We start from the raw sequence: 20767 nt of genomic DNA on the forward strand, positions 1-20767 counted from the left end.
TTTTATTTGAGAGAGAGTGAGTGAGCAAGAGAGAGAGAGAGAGAGAGAAAGCACCAGCCAGGGGCGGGGCAGAGAAACAGACTCCCTGCTGATCAGGGAGCCTGATGTGGGACTTGATCCCAGGACTCTGGGATCATGACCTGAGCCAAAGGCAGACGCTCAACGGACAGAGCCACCCAGGTGCCCTCTACTTGGGTTTTAGATGATCATCTTTTCTCTGTGTTTTTACATGGTCTTCATCTGTACAAATCTTTGTCCTAATCTCATTTATAAGAAGGAGTCATATTAAAGTAAGGCTGACCCTAATGCCCTCATTTTAACTTAATTACCTCTTTAAAGATTTTTTTTTTCCAAGTACAGTCTTCTGAGGTTCTAGGATTTAAGGACTTAAACATATGACTTTTAGGAGAACACAATTCAACCATAACAATTATCCATGATATCCCAAATTTATTTTAGGCCTTTTGTCCTTGATAATGCCTTGAGTACTGCTGACTCTGTAGACCTTCTGAGTATCTGCCTTTGTCCCTTATCCAAGTCTTGCCTTAAGTGCTTCACCTCATATCTTGCCATTATATTCTCTCATGCAGTCCTCTTCTCTGTTGTCACCACCTTTCTGAAGAGTCTGTAAAATTCTGGGTAACTCTTTAACACGTGAGAGCTCAAGAAGGCTTAGGAGTAAAAACTAGGGCCTTCTATCTGTCTGATCTTGTTACTTGGCTTAACGCTACCTCATCTTAGAGTGAGATAATCTTGCATAGCTATACACTCCCACAGTCTCAAATGGAGCAACCATTTGATTCTATTCCTCCAACTGGTAACAAATGCATTCTAACCTTAATTCTCTTTAACTTATCTTAAACACATTTTTTCTCTGAGCCTTTTGCCTGTCAGAGATAGGTAAAGAAGATATTATTGCAATCAGGTATCTGACCCCTGTTTTTTCAACCTATGTTTTCTTCCCCAAACTCCCTAGATAAAAGGGGTCTGTTGGATTGTTTTACATCTTTTAGGTCATAACTTTCTACCTTGGGGCAAGTGGCCTTATGACCTACCTATCATGGGCCAAGGGGAAACACATTCTACTCTATGAAATAAATTCTCTGATATGAATCTTTAAGGCTCGACTTTTGATAACTTCAATGGAAACTAAATTTAGACAATCTATTCTTAATAAAGCTTAGTTTTGAAAACCATTTTTAAAATTAATGTAATAAAATACAGCCTTTTTTTGTATTCCTGATAAAATACTCCCTTCTAGTCACTCACTGACAATCTCCTCAAAGCATATGAAAACTTCAAAGAGAGTAAAAAGGTGAAATACCTGTAAATACATAGAAAAAAATCACAGTTCACTGATATTATATGCATTATGCTTTTTTATTGTCTGTCTAACTTTATTATGTCATATGACATCTTTTGGGGAAATTAGCCGGAGAAAAATAATACATAAGTGAAATTTATTTTTTATTTTGCTCACATAGTCATATTTAAGGCATCTGGAGGAAAATCTTTTAAATAAGTCCCTGACTGCTAATATTGACTACTCAGTATCACTTTTCAAAGGTTGATATTGCTTAGCCACATATTTTATTCAGGCTCCATTTTTTTCCAGTGGAAGTGTAATATATCCATGTTTACCAGTATTAGTATATTCCTCACTGGAAGAATCTGGGACCCAGGTGTTTGGAACTTGAATCAGCCAATGAAAATTAAAAGAATATGGAGCCAAGTTTTCAGCTGTAGATTTTGTTTTATAAATTGTAACTTTTACTTTTGCAATTAATCTCACCTCCAAAATTGCATACACAGCTAATTAAGCCACCAGGTGGCTTATTGCGAGGCTACTTAATTGCTTGCATCTTATTTCGAGGGCAATAGTTATAATTATCAAGTTGCAAGTGAAATTAAATATGATGCCATTTCCCTGCCAAGTGAATTGTGATTAGAAAGGAAGGCTAACTTAGGCCAAGCTGGAAGACTAGTGTTAGATGAAATACAGTAATTGCTTTTCAATTTCACAAAGCAGTCTGATTCTTAAACTCTATGCCAGTTTGAATGGCAAAAAAATAACATCACAAGCTGAATTTTTCTGGTTTACTGTTCCTTAGTTAAAAATTAATCACATTGGGAGATGCATAGTCTTCAGAATTTCCCCAAATATGTTCAGCAGACCAAAGGCCATTAATAGATATATTTCACATATTGATTTTCAATCCCAAACAAGTTTAAGAATTCTGAATTACCTAGATATGAAAAAATATAATTATCATTTTTACAATTTCCTCATAATGTATCTTCAAAAGTATGAAGCATCCCAAAGTTTATTTGAGCAGATATGCCATTTTTCTCAGAACATCTTAGAAGTAGGGTAAAAGGGTGCCTGGGTGGCTCAGTTGGTTAAGCCACTGCCTTCAGCTCAGGTCGTAATCCTGGAGTCCCGGGATCGAGTCCTGCATCGGGCTCCCTGCTCGGCAGGGAGTCTGCTTCTCTCTCTGACCCTCCCCCCCTCATGTGCTCTCTCTCTCTCATTCTTTCTCTCAAATAAATAAATAAAATCTTAAAAAAAAAAAAAGAAGTAGGGTAGAAGGGACAACCCTAGGTTTCAATGAATTCATTTTAGGAAATAACAGATTAACTAATCAGTTGTACAGTTCATTGGTAAGGTCCCACATATGATAGGTCTAGGTCAGTAAATGTTATCAGGAAAAAAATACATATTGTAAAATGCTTAAATGCCAAATCAACATTTTTGTCAGTGGTATAATTTCTAAGTGATTAATTGGCTTGTTTTCTTGAGTCCCCGAAGAGATTTCAATACACTTTAAAACTAGGGCAGTCTATAAAATTGGGTAGTAAACCATGGTTCTGATTGAAATTTCTTACAGACGTTGTAGACATAAAACTTGGTAAACTTTGGACACATTTATGGACTTACTAAAATGTCAATGGTTTAAAGACTAAAAGTGAAAAAATGACCTGTCAAAAAAGCTGTCTTTATGAACTTTTATTCATCTTAAAAATGTAATTTTTAAGACAACACCTACAGATTAGTTTTCCTAATATTTTTTATAATAGCTTTAGTCACTCCAACTCATGAGAGGGAAAAAAATGCAACATTTCCCACTTATTAGGTAGTGAAGCAAAATAAAAATTGATTTTGGTCAAAGAAAAAAATCCAAAGTACATTAATGCTATAAAATGTACACCAGAATCTTTCTTTCTTAGAACTTAAATAGTAGATGTATTCTTAGCTGCCTAAAATAGGTTAGGATATGGAAATAGCTAAAGTTAAGGATGGGTAATAGGACCTTCTAGGATTCCATGCACTGGTTTGATTATATATAACTGGTTGGAACTTCTCCACAACTCAGCATATATAGAGTCACCACTCTATATATCAGAAGAAAATCTGTATGTTTGTTTCTGTACATCAGAAGAAAACCAGCTTGGGCCACCACCTGTCAGATTGCCTGGGAGTCCAGTGGTATCTTCTTGGATTAACCCAATTCTTACAGATCTTCCAAGAACATTAATTTTTTTCGTGTGTGTGTGTGTATGTGTGGCAGGGGTGGGGATGTTCTTGATGTTTACATAGTTTACATGGGAGGATCATCTGTTTGGTCCTCTTTTTCCAAGCAGGAGACCCCAGGTGTTGGTTGATAATGATGGTGATGCAGTTGTTCCCCAAAGCCTTACTTGCTTGATGTTGAAAGCTGGTCCTTCTTTCAATATACTGCTATGACTGAGTGCTCTGACAGTGTGAGGTCTGCTGATACATTTCCAGGAAACTGTGAGGCTTTGCTAAAGCACAAGCATGGAGGCAACTCCACTTTAGAGTGCTAGTTTATTTAAGGCAACCTTGGTAGGTTTCCTGGAAGCTGTTGGAACCCAGCCCTTCCTGTTACACACTTTGCATTTCTCATTCAGGACCCAGCCACACAGGAGAGGCTAGGCCAGCCTGCCTTCACTACATCGAAGGCCAGTATTTCTAGTTCCAGGAAATCCATCATTGCTGGATTGTTTTCATTTCAATATTCGAAGCACAGATGAAATATTTTACCCTCCCTACCTATTGATTTATCCAGATAATACTCTCTCTCTCTTCAGGAAGACCTCATTGCCACCAGGCACCCTCTCTAGTTTGACTTAAACACAAAAGGCAGATTCTCCTTCATTTTTGGATAATAGGTCTGATTGCTTCCCTTGTGCACAAGTGTTTGAAATCAAGTATCTTGTTTAAACATCCTGGGAAGCAAAACTTGTCTATCATCCTGAAAGTAAATTAGCTCATCCTCTTATCTTTTGCAAGACAATTAGGGCAATAAAAACCAAAGCTTAAAATTCTGTAAAATGTCCATATACATTGGAATATTTTATATTCTAAATTCCTATCGGTATACTACTAAGGGGAATTGCAAGGTTGCAAATTGTAGATACAGCTGCAGAATTATGCAGAGGTTTTTTCTTTGAGAGTTTTAAGTGCCACAACAAAGTGATATGGAAACATTAAAAAGGTTTAAGTGGAGGATTGGCATGCTGGGCATGTAATTTTGAGAATTACTCAGAATATATTTGAGAGAAACAAAACATGTAGACAAGAGAGATATATAAGAAGCAATTATATTAGGGACCATTAAGCTAAGGACCAGTTAGGTTGGTTGCACTTCCACAGTTTTCTGTTCTTGAGCTTTTTGCAGTTTCATGCATTAACATAGATAATGGAGGCATAGCATGCCAATCATTTCATGTTCCAGAAGCCTTACTGTTCATTCATTTCTTCATTTACCTCACTGCCATTTTCCCCCTCCCTCAGCCTCTTTTCAAGCTCCAGTAGGGCAGAGAGCTATTTTTATTTTAATTATGAGATATTCCAAACATGCAAAATAATGCTTCACATTTAATGGGCAGCACAAATTCCTTCTTCATTAACTTAGTCACCTTATTTTTGACTTTTCCAACTCTAAAAAAAAAAAAACAGTTTGGAAATACAAACAACATACCAACATAAAATTTAACTTAAAAATAGGTGAGAGAACTGGGGCAAAGAAAAATAAAGGTAAAAATAGATTAAGTGAGGGGCGCCTGGGTGGGTCAGTTGGTTGTGTCTGACTCTTGGTTTTCGCTCAGGTCATGATCTCAGGGTCATGAGATAGAGTCCCACATCGGGCTCTGTGCTGAGCATGGAGCCTGCTTGGGACTCTCTCTCTCTCCCTCTGCCTCTGCCGCCCCACTCCCTCTGTCTCAAAAAAAAAAAAAAAAAATAGGTTAAGTAAAGCCAGAAATAAATTAAAGTTACCAAATGGTTTTGTAGAGTCTTATTAGATTCTCCATATAGGCGAGTCACAAATTTGACTTGGAATCTTGTAGTAGCAACTAGTATAATAAAGGAACATAATAAATCACATCATTTATGATTCAATGCTACACACACAAACACACACACACGGCATTCAGGGGGACTTTAGCTATTCATGGTGTTGAGATCAAAGAAAACTTTCTGAAGATCTTCATAGATGGGATACTTTGTAATGAGGTAGGCAACCACCTCGAAGACAACTCTACACGTACAGTGCTAATTTTGATAGAGTTCTTTCTTGTGATATTCCTACTATGAATGTAGACGGGTTGATTGAAGGCTCTGTGAAGGATGAACTGACTTGGAAATGTTCAATTCCTCTCTTGTCAGGAATATCTCATTTTAGAAAAGTTCTAAGCAAAGAGGATGCCTCACAGTGTAGATTCCAGCTCAGGTTTATGAGAGCACTTTCCTAGGTGGCTCTCCGGCTCCTGTGGCAGGCCTAGCAGCTAGCTACAAGACCGGGCATAACTTCCCCATGCTTCATTTTCCTCATCTGTAAAATAAGCTTAACTATAATACCTACTTGACATGTTGTTATGAGAATTGAGTTATTTTATGTAAAATTGTACACAAATCAGTTTGGTAAGAGATTTTCTATTTCTACAAATCTGCCAATAATCCTGTATTTACAAAATGTTTCAGGTTTCTACCCATTTTGACAGTCAAGTCTTTGGAAATTATTATCTTTCCTATGGGACACATTGAATTAAAAAATGTTAATTGGATGACAAATAAGTAAAGGAAGATGATAAACATCATTAGTCATTAGGGAAATGCAAATTAGAAACACATTTAGACACAATTTCATATCCACTAGTATGGTTAAGATAAAAGCATAAACAAAATAAATTGTCAATACCACATGCTAGAGAAAATCTGGAGCAATTTGAGCTCACTTCAGTTTCTAGAGGAAATGTAAAATGGTACAGCCACCTTTGCAGTATTTTGTTAAATATACACAGTATCCTCCTGGGTATTTTACCCAAGACATATATTCCACCCCCCCATCTTTTTATGAATGTTTATAGTAGTGAAGGCTACCAGAATATGCCACTTAAAAATATGCCACTTTGGCATAAGAATTATTTGGAGCTAAAGGGAATTGAAATACAAGAAAAGCCTCTTACCCTTTCCCTATTGCCTAAACGGAGGACATAAATTTACAAAGGTGTCCTTCCTCACTTCTTTTTTTTTTTAAAGATTTTATTTATTTGAGAGAGAGAGAGTGAGAACCAGCAGGGGGAGGGGCAGAAGCAGAGGGAGAAGCAGGCTCCTCACTGAGCAAGGAGCCCAACATGGGGCTCGATCCCAGGACCCCGGGATCATGACATGAGCTGAAGTCAGACGCTTAACTGACTGAGGCACCCAGGCAGCGCCCCACTTCCTCACTTCTTGATAAGGAAGGACAAAGGTTAATTCTCCAAGGCAACTTTAGACATTATATTCGCTTTATTCATAATTGCCAAAAACTGGAGTATCTCAAAAAGCGGTCAGCTGGTACCTAAATAAAGTGGAGTCCATCCATGCAATAGAATAGTACTTTTCAATAAAAGGGAATGAACCACTGATACATTAAATAACATAGCTGAATTCTAAAACCATTACATTAAGTGGAAGAAATCATTTTCAAAGGCTACTTCTATTTATATGACATTTGTAAATAGCAAAATTATAGGAAAAGTGGATTCTAGAAGCCTAGGATCAAGGTATCTGCAGGGGTGTTTACTTCTGAGGGCTATGCTGGGCAGTCTATTAGGACACTGTCCTACCTTACACCGGGATGATCTCATCTTAACTAATTTTATCTACAAATTACTTTATTTCCAAATAAGGTCACATTCTGAGGTACTAGGGGTTAGAACTTCAACATGTGAATTTGCAGTGGGACAAAATTCAACCCCTTCTTTTTTCCCCACATGTCAGCCTTTAACAGTCTCCCTTAAGCGGGGCTGTAAGCTGTGCTCCTGGTCATGCTGGGCTGCTACTGGGCTCCACTGTCAGGCAGGGCTACTATCTGTGCTCTGTAATCACCTCTGGTTGGGAAGGGTTGCAGGCTATGTTCCCTAGCAGGGCAGGGCCACTGGTTGGACATGACTGGACAGGGCTACAGCCTGGGCTCTGCAGTTAGCCTGAGCAGGTAGGGCCCCAAGCCCAAGCTGTGATCTCTGGACAGATGGTGCTGCTGGCTGGACTCTGTGTTTGGGTGGAGCCACAGGTAGAGCTTCTTGATCAGGTGGGCTGCAAGGTGGTCTCTGTGAGTGGGCAGGCTGCTTGCTGTGCTCTGCTGTTCTGAGAGGTGCTGGCTGGACTCCCTGGTCATGCAGGGCTGGAGCCTATGCTTACTAGTTGAGAAGTGCTGTTGGTTTGGCTCTTGCCAGACTATGGCTGTTGGATGGGCTCCTTGGCTTCCCAGGGTCACTAGCTGGGCTCCCTTTTGGGTGGGTTAGAGGCTAGAGGTGGGTGAGTGGAGCTGTGTGCTTGGATCCCACCTGGGAAGGATTGTGGGCTGGGTTCTGAGGCTTTCCTGGGGTGGTTGATCAGGTTCCCTTGTCAGGTGGAACCAGACACTACCTCAGCAATTGGGCAGTGCTACTGGCTTGCAGTAAGGGCTCAGTGGCTGGTACAGCCCATTTGCTGCACTGCTGGCTGTGTTCCCTGGCCCATTAGGGCACTGGTTCTGCTCTACAAATGGGCAGAATTGCTGGTTGGGATCTCTGCTCAAGGCTGCCACCCAAAGAAATGTCTACTGAGATCCCTGTTCTGTTTGCTGCAAGCTCCCACCTTTCTCCATCTCTGGCTGATCCCTGATGGTCTCATCTAGACTCAGAACATATTCCTCTAGTAATCCCTATGTGGCAAGACTGAGTGAGCTTCCTAGGAAACATCCTGTAGTGCTGGGGAAGCTGGATGTTCACTTAGGGCTCTCTTTATCCCAGTGGAGAAACTGCAGGCCCAGGGGACCATCTCAATGCCATACTGCGCCAGCAGGGGAGGGGGTAATGCAAACTCCTCTTACTCTTCCCTTGTGGTTTTTCTTCCTCCCTCCCTCCCTCCTTCCCTCCCTCCCTCTCTCTCTCTCTCTCTTTCTTTCTGTGCTCAAAGAGGGTGCTTCAGCTTCACCACCAGGTTGTGGGGTTTTCACAAAGGTGTCTTGTCTATGTATAGCTGCTGCTAGTTGGTCTTCCTGCGAGGGGAAATGAAGTTAGGAACCATCTCTTCTGCCACCTTGGGGATATCACTCCCCCTAAAAATTATATTAAAGATTCAAAAGCTAGAAGCAATGACATAAGTAGTTTAATGGATAAGATGGAGAAATTAAATCCAAAGCCTGCAAATATATGTAAAGAGCAAAATTAGGGAAATTACTAAAAATAATACTAAAACATTTAAAAATGAATTTTTTAAGAAAGGCATGCTTGATATTTTCCATATCCCCCTTCAGATGTACTCCCAACCTATTTTTCCCTTCCTATGCCCGGGTGGTGGGGTGGGGATTTGGCAGACCATGGCACCAAACATACCCTCTGGTCTTTTCTTGAGGTTGGCCAGTGGGGCTCCAGAATATTGGGGAGTAAGAGGAGAGAAGGTTTGGGGCAATTGTCCCCCTCCTGGACATCTTGAGGGGCATCACCTGAATTCCATTACTACCATCCTCTATCCACTGTGAACCTGTGTTCACTCTTTCTCTTTGCCCTTCAGTCCCAGGGGGTGACTGACTTCCAGATATTGGTTCCTGGCTGCTTTGCCATTCCCTTTTGCTTCCTTCACTCTGCCCAAAACTCTGTAAATGGCCCCTTTATTACACTTTCCTCAATCACCACTTTTGAGTGTGCCTGCCACCTATTCCCTGACATGACCCTCACCGATATAAGAATGTAAATGAATATTTAATATGAGGGAAAACAGGAAGGAAAAGGAAGAAGCCTAAAGAACAAAAGTAAAAAATATACTTAGAAATAAAGAATAGCCAGAATAGCAACGAGATACTCTAAATGATATGGGCTAGTGTTCTATGCAATCACACACACACACACACACACACACACACACACACACACACGCAGACACATGCATATGGTCATTTGGAAACAAAAGAAGGGAAGGTGAGGGCTAAGGTAGAATAAGAAAACCCAAGAGAAATTAGAACACTGGTACACTTTCTAGGATGCTGTTCTGTTTTGGCCTTGTTTTTAGAATAGAATTTCTCAAAGCTTTTCAACTTTCGGCTTTCTCCTCTTTTGCAGCTCGGTCACAGAAAACTTGATGGTAGTCATATTTCCCTTGCCACTCAGCTATTGCTTCTCTCTCTTATTTGGGTCATTTTTCAGTTTATCTTTCCTAGAGAATAAGAATGTAATCATAAAGAACAATAGTAGATAGAACCAGAGTTAAGATATCACATATGGTGAGAGAAATCTTATTCTAGCAGGAAAAAAAACAAAATGCATCCAGTCAAGACAATCACCAGTTACAATTCAGTGAGTTAGTTTCTTTTTTTTCCCTGTGAGTTAGTTTCTAAAACTACATTTCCTATTTACCAATCATTTATGTTTTATCAAATTACATATGAAGCACTGTTTAAGTGCCTTATGAATATTGCCTGCTTAAGTTCTCTTAACTCTATGAAGTAGGTACTATTATCATTATTTAACAGATGAATGAAATAAGGTATGGAAGGTCAAGTAAATTGCCCAAAGACTCAGGATTTATGAGTGGTATAGAAAGGATTCAAACCCAGGCAGGCTGGCTCCAGATGTTGTGCTCAGCCAAATCAATAAATATGAAAACCTAAGTGTCTCAGGAGAGACAATTTGAGTTTCTCAAAATGGGGGAGATACACATTATCATGTCCTAGTTAAGATGTTTTGATTGAAAGCCACAGGTGCCAGCAAAAGCTACCTAATTAAAAAAAGAGGGATTTTATATAAAAATAAAAGATGTTTTATACAAATTGAAAGCAAAAATGAAGCAACGGGGTGTGAAAGAATAAGATGCTAAAAGATAAAAACAAACCAGCCATCATGGTAAACTTCTCTGTCTCCTCTCACTGTCTTTCTTTTTTGTTTTATTCTCTCTCAAACTGTTTTTTTTTTTTTTTTTTGGCTTCTTACTGCATGAGGCAAGTCAAGTAGAATACAGTCTCTAGGCACCTTTTAAATTTATATCTTTTTCATTCAGGATGCCAAGCTCTGAGTCCCACTTTCAAATTCTTGGATAGAGTCTCTATTGTTTGGCTATGATCTGTTATCCAAGTCTGGTCTGATGGATGGAGGCAGGTTGCCTAGAGACAAAGAGTACAGACGCAACAGCTGGGGGCTGTTCTCAGAGAAAGGAGGTCACTTTGTTCTAGGCAGATGCCACCAAATGTGTCCCATAGATGTTACCTTGAAAATTGACCAGGTGGACATTCGGTGTGAGGGAAGCCTGGAAGAGTTTCAGGCTTCAAGATATGAGAATGTTCTTTAGGGTGAGAACTCAGAACCCTGAGAAATAAATCAACAAAGAATAATGAAAGCAGCTAGAACACTCTTAGAAAAATAGTTAAGGTATAAGAAGCAAATGTAACTTGAGGTAAAACAGGTAGTTGTTATAAAGTGCATTTTATTATGTACTTGTTGCTAAAATTTTCTTTGCTTTCTTAGTCACTTATTCTTTCAACAAATATTTTTGAACATTTCTTGTGTAAGAAACATAGTGCTGTTTTCTAGAGTCATAGATGACTAAAACATGTCCTTCCTTTTTGTTGAAGGGGATCACAGAATATTTAGTTTATACAATTTACAATGTAAATTGTAATTTACAATTACAGTATCTGTCTACTTACTATCTTCAAAGAACTTATAGGAAAAAGACATTTATGCCTGCTGTCACCATTCTTATTTAAGAGTGTTCTAGAAATTTTGGGTAAAGCAATAAGATTTAAAAAGAATTGAGTTGTAAATTTGTGGAAAATTACAAAATATTACTGGCAGATGATATGCTGTCCAGCAAGGAAATTAAAGAGAATCACTAAAACATTCTGAAATGTTTAAGTGAATTCAGCATGCTGGTTAAAAAAATTATACCAAATCAACATATTTCTCCTATATGAGGAATAATCTGTTAAAAATAAAATGGGAAAGAAATAGTATATATAATAGCAACTAAATAAATGAAACAATAAACAATGGTTAAATAATAAATACCAAGAAAGGAACTTTATAAAGAAGTATGCTGAACTATACAAAAGTGTTCAAAATTCTGCCATTCAACAAAAGTGATGATTTTAGTAAGAGAGGCATAACATATTTCTGTACTGGAATACATAATAAATATTTCTCATTGTAAGCAAAAAGGCATTTTATTGTAAAGTTTACTTCCAAGAAGAAATGAGCTTAAAAAAAAGAGTAATGAGAGAAAAACTTGAATCATATAGTTTAAAACATACTCTAATATTCTTATAATTTATTGTGATATTTGCACATCATCACATAGGTCAATCTGTCACAGAATAGGAAGTCCAAAATCTTGTCCAGAAGAACTATGATGAATTTAGTGCACCATAAAGGTAGCATTTTAAACCAGTAGAGACAGAATGAATTATTCGATAAATGTCTTGTTATAACCTGGCTCATTATTTAGAAAGAAAAATTTATAGCTCTAATCATAAAATATATGAACACAAATTAAGGATGAAATAAATTCATAAATATTAAAAATAATATTCAATGTCAGAAATACTGTCACAAAATGTTGATGAATATTTATTCACATGGGACTAGTCTCTATAAATATGAAATCAAAAGCAAAATTCACAAGAAAATATGGATGTTTGATTGTTTTAAAATGTAAAGCATTTTTTATGAGAAAAGTAAATCACTATTAAAAGATTTATGATGATTGGGGTGCCTGGGCAGCTCAGTTGGTTAAGCATCGGCCTTTGGCTCAGGTCATGATCCTGGGGTCCTGGGATCAAGCCCCACATCGGGCTCCCTGCTCAGTGGGGAGTCTGCTTCTCCCTCTCCTTCTGCCCCTCCTTTTCCTCCTGTTCGTGTTCTCTTTTTCAATCTGAAATGAATAAAATCTTAAAAAAAATGATTAAATTTACCAATGTTTGCTTAGATTTAGGATATGAGTCACAAAATAAAGCTTTTAAACTTTAAATGTAGACACTCTTTTAATTATTTTATTTTACTTTTTTAGCAAGAGAGAAGGCTCACACAGACCCTGCAGGGGGTAGGGAGGGGCAGAGGGAGAAGGAGAATCCCAAGCCTACTCCACGCCCAGCACGGAGCCCCATGTGGGGCCTGATCCCATGACCCCGAGACCATGACCTGAGCTGAAATCAAGAGTCGGTCACCCAACTTGACTGAGCCACCCAGGTGCTCCTATTTTAATTATTTTTGAAGAGAAAAATAAAATATCTTGGAAATGCTTATCTCTTGCTCTATCATATAACATTTTAATTAAATTCTTTTCAGATTACATTTTTTGGCAACTCGTTACGAAAGTTCCCAGTAATGTATTTCAAATAACTTCCATTTTTCTTTCAATCCAACTACAAAAAGTTTTCTGAATCTCATAAGGCAGATATTTCTGTTTGTATGCTCACTGGTTTGATTTTCCTCATAGAAAATACGATGATACCTCTGTGACTGAGCTGTTCTTGTCCTGACCACACTGACAGCAGTGGCAATGTCACTGTTGATGATATCTTTTGGATTCAGACTGTTAATCCCATCATTATACCTAGGTGAATAAAACAAAATACTTAGCTGTTATGGGGGGAAAAATCCCATGACTCTAGGTTCCTATAATGAAACAGATCATGCAGAGAAGACTTTGAAATTTGGTGCTAAGGCAATAACAGCTTCTGTTAGATCCTGGTAACTTCATTTGACAGGAGTAATGTTTCTACTTTGTCTTCATTTAGGACAGTTTTGCTTCAGTGACTAGGAAACATGACAATGAGTTGTAACAGCTAGCAGTTCAAACTACTTTTCCAACTGAATCCCGAGGTGAAGCTAACAGACTTTTGCAAATAGGGAAATTAATAGTTTTCACAAGTTCCCTCATGAAGTCACATAACTCTGATTTTTTTTTAAATGTAGATGTGTAATGATAATTGAAATCATTGTGGGAAACTATATTGAATATTAGGAATAAATTAAGTAAGAGTGACTCTTGCTGTAGTGGATGTTTTTGTCTGGGAATACTTCTCAAAAGCCATGCTTTATGCTGCAATGGTTTTATTCAGCAAGGAGGCTTGGGTTTCAAGTCATGAAGGCATTTGTAGATTTCCTTAAGAATTGAAGCAGAGTAAATCAGAGGTCTGTGTTGAAAAACTGTTATTGGAGAGAATTAAGGTGTTATACTGAGTTAATTTTAGAGAGTATAAGCATATTTAAATTGTTTAATGAGTCTCTGAGTGTTCAGAAAAATACAAGGTGAGTTTATTCTATTACAAATTGAGCAAGGATTCAGATGTGGATTCTGAGCCCTCCTTTGCCAGTTGTTAGCTGGGTGACCTTAGAAAATTCAATTCACTTACTTGGGTTTGGATTTTCTCATCTCTGAAATGAAGAGTTGGATTTAATTTATCTTAGGGTCCTTTCCACCAGAGGTCACTCTGAAATTTCACTGAACATTAAAGGATAAGTTTTGTCCACACCCCTATGGTAAAATAGGCTGAAGATTTCTAAACACAAGCCATTTGCCATATTACAAAGTGGTAAATGGGTTCATTTCTGGTCAAAAGGTGACTAGGAAAAAGTCTGTTTATAATCAGCTGCCAATACCCAAATATAAGAAGCTTACTTGCAGTGATTTTTTTCTGCATCTGAATAGGATTCAGTTTTCTTTCTCTTGACTCAAGGTGCAATTCAATATTGTGCTGTATTCAAAGTCTCACAAATTCAACTCCAAAAGCCTGGAAAAAGGCTTGAAGGTATTTTGAAAATGCAGTCAAAGAGAATTTTATCTCACAAAACAGAGCAAAGCTCCTAAAATTTACATTTTAGGTATTATTGCTCTCTATCCCCTAAGTTCTGTATACATGGTAGTTAACACAGTCACTCTCTCTATATTCCCAAGTCCCAGATAATCTTGACTTTTCACTTTTCCATTCTTTCTAGCTAGGATCTTCTTCCATTTTGAATATTTATTTCCTAAGGTAAGTCCTAGATTTTCCATTTATGCTAGACTGAGGGAAGAACTAGGGCAAGCTAATGTGACAACAAATGTTTATAGAGTACTGGTTGTATCTAGTCATTTTATGTTACATAATTGCATTTAAGCCTCCCAATCAACCCATGATGTAGGTATTACCATCATTCAAATATTAAATATGAGAAAATTGATTCCAAAAGAAGATTGATAACCTTTCCAAAGTTTAATAGCTTTCAAAAGATAGTTTTGGGATTAGAACCCATCAATTCCTGCTGTTTCTAATTCCTGACATAAAATTTTAAAAGGGGAAGATTTGGGGTAGACATTATTTCACATGATAAATTAAATACAAAATAAGGCCTGACTTTTTTTTTAAATTTTATTTATTTATCTGACAGAGAGAGACACAGTGAGAGAAGGAACACAAGCAGGGGTAGTGGGAGAGGGAGAAGCAGGCTTCTTGCTGAGCCCAGAGCCCAATGCGGGGCTCGATCCCAGGACCCTGGGGTCATGACCTGAGCCGAAGGCAGACGCTTAACGACTGAGCCACCCAGGCGACCCAAGGCCTGACTTTTTTTTAACACTTATTTTACCATCTCATTTTCTGACTAGTTTCATGTTAAAAACCTGAATTTAAGGTTTTTTTTTGTTAAACATGAGCATATGTCTGTATCAGTACATATTTACATATGTAAGTATATATTAACTGATAAATTATTTGAGTGATAGTTATCTGAAAAAGATAAAAAAATGAACACACGCATAGAGCATATGTTAATGCTTACATGAAGAAGGATTATCCTTCAAAGAAAGAGAAGGAGCATTTAGAAGTTGGAGGAAAACAGAATAGTGTAGTCTCATGGACACCAATTCTAAAGAATCTTCCTTTAGGAACAATTTGTGATTTTTGAAACTCCTAAACACTTCCATATATCAAAATATCTGTCTTTTCATGTCAAAATGTGAATTATAGACAGATAGCCTGATTTTAGAAATCTATGCTGAACATTATTTCCCCTGAGAATTTTTTTAAAGATTTTGTTTATTTATTTATCAGAGAGAGAGAGAGAGCAGGGGGGAGCGGCAGGCAGAAGGAGAGGGAGAAGCAGGCTTCCCGCTGCGCAAGGAGCCGAGTGCGGGACTCATCCCAGGACCCTGGGATCGTGGCCTGAGCCTAAGGCAGATGATTAATGGGCTGAGCTACCCAGGCATCCCTCCCTCAGAACTTTTAAGACTCTCCCGCATAGTCTTTTCATGTCCTGTGTGGCCATGGGTAAGTCAAAGGCCACTCTGATTCATTGCCTATCTTACAGAAGTGATTTTTGGTAATTGGGACCTTTTAAGTTTATTCATTATCATTATCAGAAATTTTGCCTTTTTTATCTTTTAGGTGAAGGAGAGCCTTTACTATTAATCCTTTTTTTATCATGTATTGAGCACTTTCAATTTGTGGACTCATTTCTTTCAATTCCAAGAAATTTTTAATGAGTTAACCCTGAGCTGAGTCATAAAGGATGAAAATTACTTGGTAAGGCAGAAGATTGTAGAAGGGAAATTTTGAAAATTTAGGATATGAATAAAGTTTATATGGATGGAAAATATGGAGGAGTAACTACTAATGAAACTCAAGAAAGATATGATGCCAAAGTTGAGATAGAAATTTTTAATATAGGGGCGCGTGGGTGGTTCAGATGGTTAAGCGTCTGCCTTCGGCTCAGGTCATGATCCCAGGGTCCTGGGATGGAGTCCCGCGTCGGGCTCCCTGCTCCTTGGGAGCCTGCTTCTCCCTCTGCCCCCCGCCCCTCTCTGTCTCTCATGAATAAATAAAATCTTAAAAAAATTTTAATATATAGTCTAATGAGTATTAATTTCATCTTAAAAGGCACAGAGCCATTGGAATTTTTCATTTCAATTAATTGAAAAGACCAATTAGATATCTGTGTTATAAAGATAATTGTAGAGGGTAGACTGGAAGAAGGCAAGAATGGAAATAAGAAGGTCAGGTTTTTGTTTGGTCCATTTTGTAAGGTTTAATTTAGTAAAACCAGATAATAATGTATGTAAAGCTACTTAATCAGGGACAGATAAGTAATATTTGGCTAGAAATGAAGAAAAGAGCAAGGATACCACTCTCAGCATCCGTGTTCTAGAACTTTCACACTTCCTGCCTGATAATTCTGATAGTAAATAACATGTCCCTCTTTAGCTTAAGGACTGAACTCAGAGAGGGCACCATATTAAGTGTCATACGAAATACCAGTGATAGTAATTATCTACTTTGTTTTTTGGTAAAAATAAGTGCAAAGGGTCAATTCTATTTTGGAAGAAGAGCCACAACAATATTTCCCATCCTACACACTCTCCTAGAACCTGATCATTCCTCCATCAAAAATTGTAGTCTATGCCTTCTCCTGTTTAGAGTAGCAGGGCTTTGTGACTGCCTCAGCTAGGAGAGTGCTCAGGAAGTGATTTCCAGGACAATCTAGCTTCCTCCTAATTTTCCCCCTCTGAAGAATGCTTCCTTTTTGATCCCACTCCCTATGCTGGCAGGCCATGTGTAGATATTCTTTCTGGAGGCTGCAGTCCAAGTCCCAGCTTGTATTAACTGCCAGGCATGTGAGTAAGCAATCCTTCAGTTTATTCTTATTTTTTAATATGTTATGTTAATCACCGTACATTACATCATTAGTTTTTGATGTAGCGTTCCATGATTCATTGTTTGCATATAATACCCAGTGCTCCATTCAGTACGTGCCCTCTTTAATACCTTCAGATGATTCTAATCCCCAGCCATCCTTTGAACATCCCCAGTTAATGCCATGTAGAGAAGAGGCAAGCTCTCATCATTAAGCTCTGCCTAAATTGCACATTCATGAGCTAAATAAATGATTGTTGTTTTACAGCACTGAGTTTAAGGTGGTCTGTAATGTAGTACTTGATATACTGGGACAAGAAATTAATGTATTTTCTCCACATTTCAATGGAATGCCTTTCACACAAGACTTTGTGTGAAAGACTAGGTTATGACTAGAGAAATTTAAAGTATTTGAGGTTTAGGGAAAAGGGTGAAAAATACTTTCTCCTGTCAAGATTATAAAACATCAGCTAATGTCTCACATGATAGGAGTCCCTATGTACAAAAATAATACTTTGACCCAACTGTCATTCTGCCCGGGAGTCCACCCATTATATTATTTCTTGTATTAATAGAGTGTTATTCTATTGAAATAAAAAGGCTAATGTATTAAACTGTTATATTTAAATAACATGTTTTATAACCAATTGTTTTTTCCCTGTGGCAGTAAGTGAATTGGAAAAAGAAGTTTTTTTTAAAGATTTTTATTTATTTATTTGACAGAGAGAGAGATAGCGAGAGTAGGGACACAAGAGGGGGAGTGGGAGAGGGAGAAGCAAGCTCCCCGCTGAGTAGGGAGCCCGATGTGGGGCTCGATCCCTGGACCCTGGGATCATGACCTGAGCCCAAGGCAGACACTTAACTACTGAGCCCTCAGGTGCCCCCCCTTTTTTTTAATAAAGGAGGGATTTATATATGTGATCATCTGAGGAAAAAGGATGGATTGGACATATAGGGCTGAGTTAACGCTAGTAATTTGCAGTGAAGACCAGAGATATCAAAGTTGTGTATAAAGACTTTGAAAAGGGGCACCTGTGTGGCTCAGTTGTTAAGCGTCTGCCTTCGGCTCAGATCATGATCCCAGAGTCCTGGGATCGAGCCCCACATTGGGCTCCCTTCTCCACGGGAAGTCTGCTTCTCCCTCTCCCACTCCCCCTGCTTTTGTTCCCTCTCTCGCTGTGTCTCTCTGTCAAACAAATAAATAAAACCTTAAAAAAAAAAAACTTTGAAAATAGCCCTGAGAGGCTCCAAAGAAAAAATTTATATCATAGTCATTTTTGGGATGGGCTTATTTACCTCTGTTCAATGAGTTTGACTTCAAAGATATTTTAATTTTCCTCCCCTATTCTGTCATAGTTATGAACTCATTATTGTACAATAAAATTTGTGGCTACTATTGCATATATGATTGATAGGGTTAACTAGAGGCTGATGTCATTGTTTCCTTACTAATTCAGGCAGGTTTGTGGGTCTTAGGACTTGGATAGATTGCTGACAATTGAAAAGAGCAGATATAGGTGAATATCAGAGATTCGCGACTTAGTCACTCACTGAGTATTGAGAATGAAAACTGATTCCAGTAGGGTATATATGTGGGTTAGAGGTCCTTGATGCAGTGAATTATGATATGGTTTACTTTGGAAATGATTAAAACTTTTTTTAATAAAAAAATAAAATTTTTTTATTAAAAAAAATAATAGACTCTCTTACCCATGTTTAACGTAAAGCTTCAATGAGCTGTCTCCTATGTGCTGTGTTAATGTTCATTGCTGACATCTTTGCTACTGGTAGGTCCTTTTTTTAAAAAAAATAATCATTTTTTGACACTGTGGTTATTAAACCAAAACATTCAATATACTCTCTCTATCCAAGCAAAGATTATTTTATTATAAATGTCATATTCTTACAGCATTGCAAACTCCACTCAGTTTTTGCTTATACTGAAATATGATTCCTGATAAGTAAAGTGGGTACTTTAAAAAATAATTTTTTGTTTTTCAGATCCTTTTTGACATCTAAATATATTGTGTTATATATAAATATCATCTTATTATGATAGCAAGGCAATCTCATTGCGGTAATTTAATATGAGTTCATAACATATTTTTAATGAAATCCATTTATATTATGTTGGTCATAGTTTGTGATTTTGCAGTTATAAGTGATTTGTCTGTGGATATTTTGATTATTTTTCTGTCTCAAGTTTGTCAAAATGGTTAATTCAGTGTCTCTTGATAACAAAGCTCACTAATTCATAGTGAAATCTCAGGTGGTGCAAATTTAGATGAATTTACATTTTGAGAATCATTTAATTAAGAAGGATCTATAATTAGAAAAAAGCTTCACCTATCCCCCTCATTTTAATAACTTGATAGTAGTTAAATGTTTTATACATTTAGAATACTTTTAGCGACAGTGGCAAAATCTCAAAGAGATTTTTTTAAAAGACTTATTAAAGGGGCATCCGGGTGAGGCAGTTGGTTAAGCCATCCCACTCTTGGTTCAGCTCAGGTCATGATCTTGGGGTCTTGATTTCAGGGTCATGGGATCCAGCCCCACATGCAGCCCCACCTCAAGCCCTGGGTGTGTGGAACTGCTTCAGTGGGGAGTCTGCCTGAGATTCTCTCTCCTTCTCCGTCTGCCCCTCCCACTGTGTATGTACTCTCTCTCTCTCTCTCTCAAAATAAATAAATCTTTAAAAAAATAGTCGTTTTTTATAGCAGTTTTAACAGAGAGTACAGAGATTTCTCGTATTCTGCTCCAACACATGCATATCTTCCACTCTATAAACATCCCCCACCAAAGTGGTACATTTGTAACAGTCATGAACCTACACTGACACATCATTATCACCCAGAGTCCATAGTTCATATTCTCAAGTACATTCTATTAGTTTTTACAATTATATAATGACATATATCCACTATTACAGTATCATACGGAACAGTTTCAGAATGTCCCAAGAATCCTTTATGCTCCATCTATTCATCCTTCCCTATTTCCTAAACTCTGGCTACCACTGATCTTTGTCTCCAAAGTTTTGCCTTTTCCAGAATGTCATATAGTTGGAATTGTACAGTATATAATCTTTCAATTTGGCTTATTTCATTTAGTAATATGCATTTAAAATTTCTCCATATCTTTTTATGTCTTGGTAGCTTGTTTCCTTTTAGTATGGAATAATACTGCATTTTCTACAGGTACAGCAGTTTATTTTCCATTCACCTACTCAAGGACATCTTCCCATTTGTGGCAATTATGAATAAAGCTGCTATAAACTTGCACACATAGGTTTTCATGTGGACATAATTTTCAATGACTTTGGGTAACTACCAAGGATCATGATTGCTGGATCATATGGTAAATGTATGTTTAGTTTTGTAAAAAACTGTCAAACTCTCTTCCAAAGTGGCTGTACCATTTTGAATTCTCAACAGCAATGAATAAGAGTTTCTGTTGCTGCACATCCTTGCCAGCATTATTTGTTGTCAGTGTTTTGGACTTTGGCTTTCCTAACAGGTGTATATTGGTATCTTATTGTTTCAATTTGCAATTCCCTAATGACATATAATTTTGAACATCCTTTTATATGCTTATTTGCCATCTGTATATCTTCTTTGCTG

The sequence above is a fragment of the Callorhinus ursinus genome, unplaced genomic scaffold (genome assembly GCF_003265705.2).
Source record: "Callorhinus ursinus isolate GAN/ISIS: 27379988/994484 unplaced genomic scaffold, GSC_fseal_2.0 scaffold1, whole genome shotgun sequence".
Taxonomy (NCBI): Eukaryota; Metazoa; Chordata; class Mammalia; order Carnivora; family Otariidae; genus Callorhinus; species Callorhinus ursinus.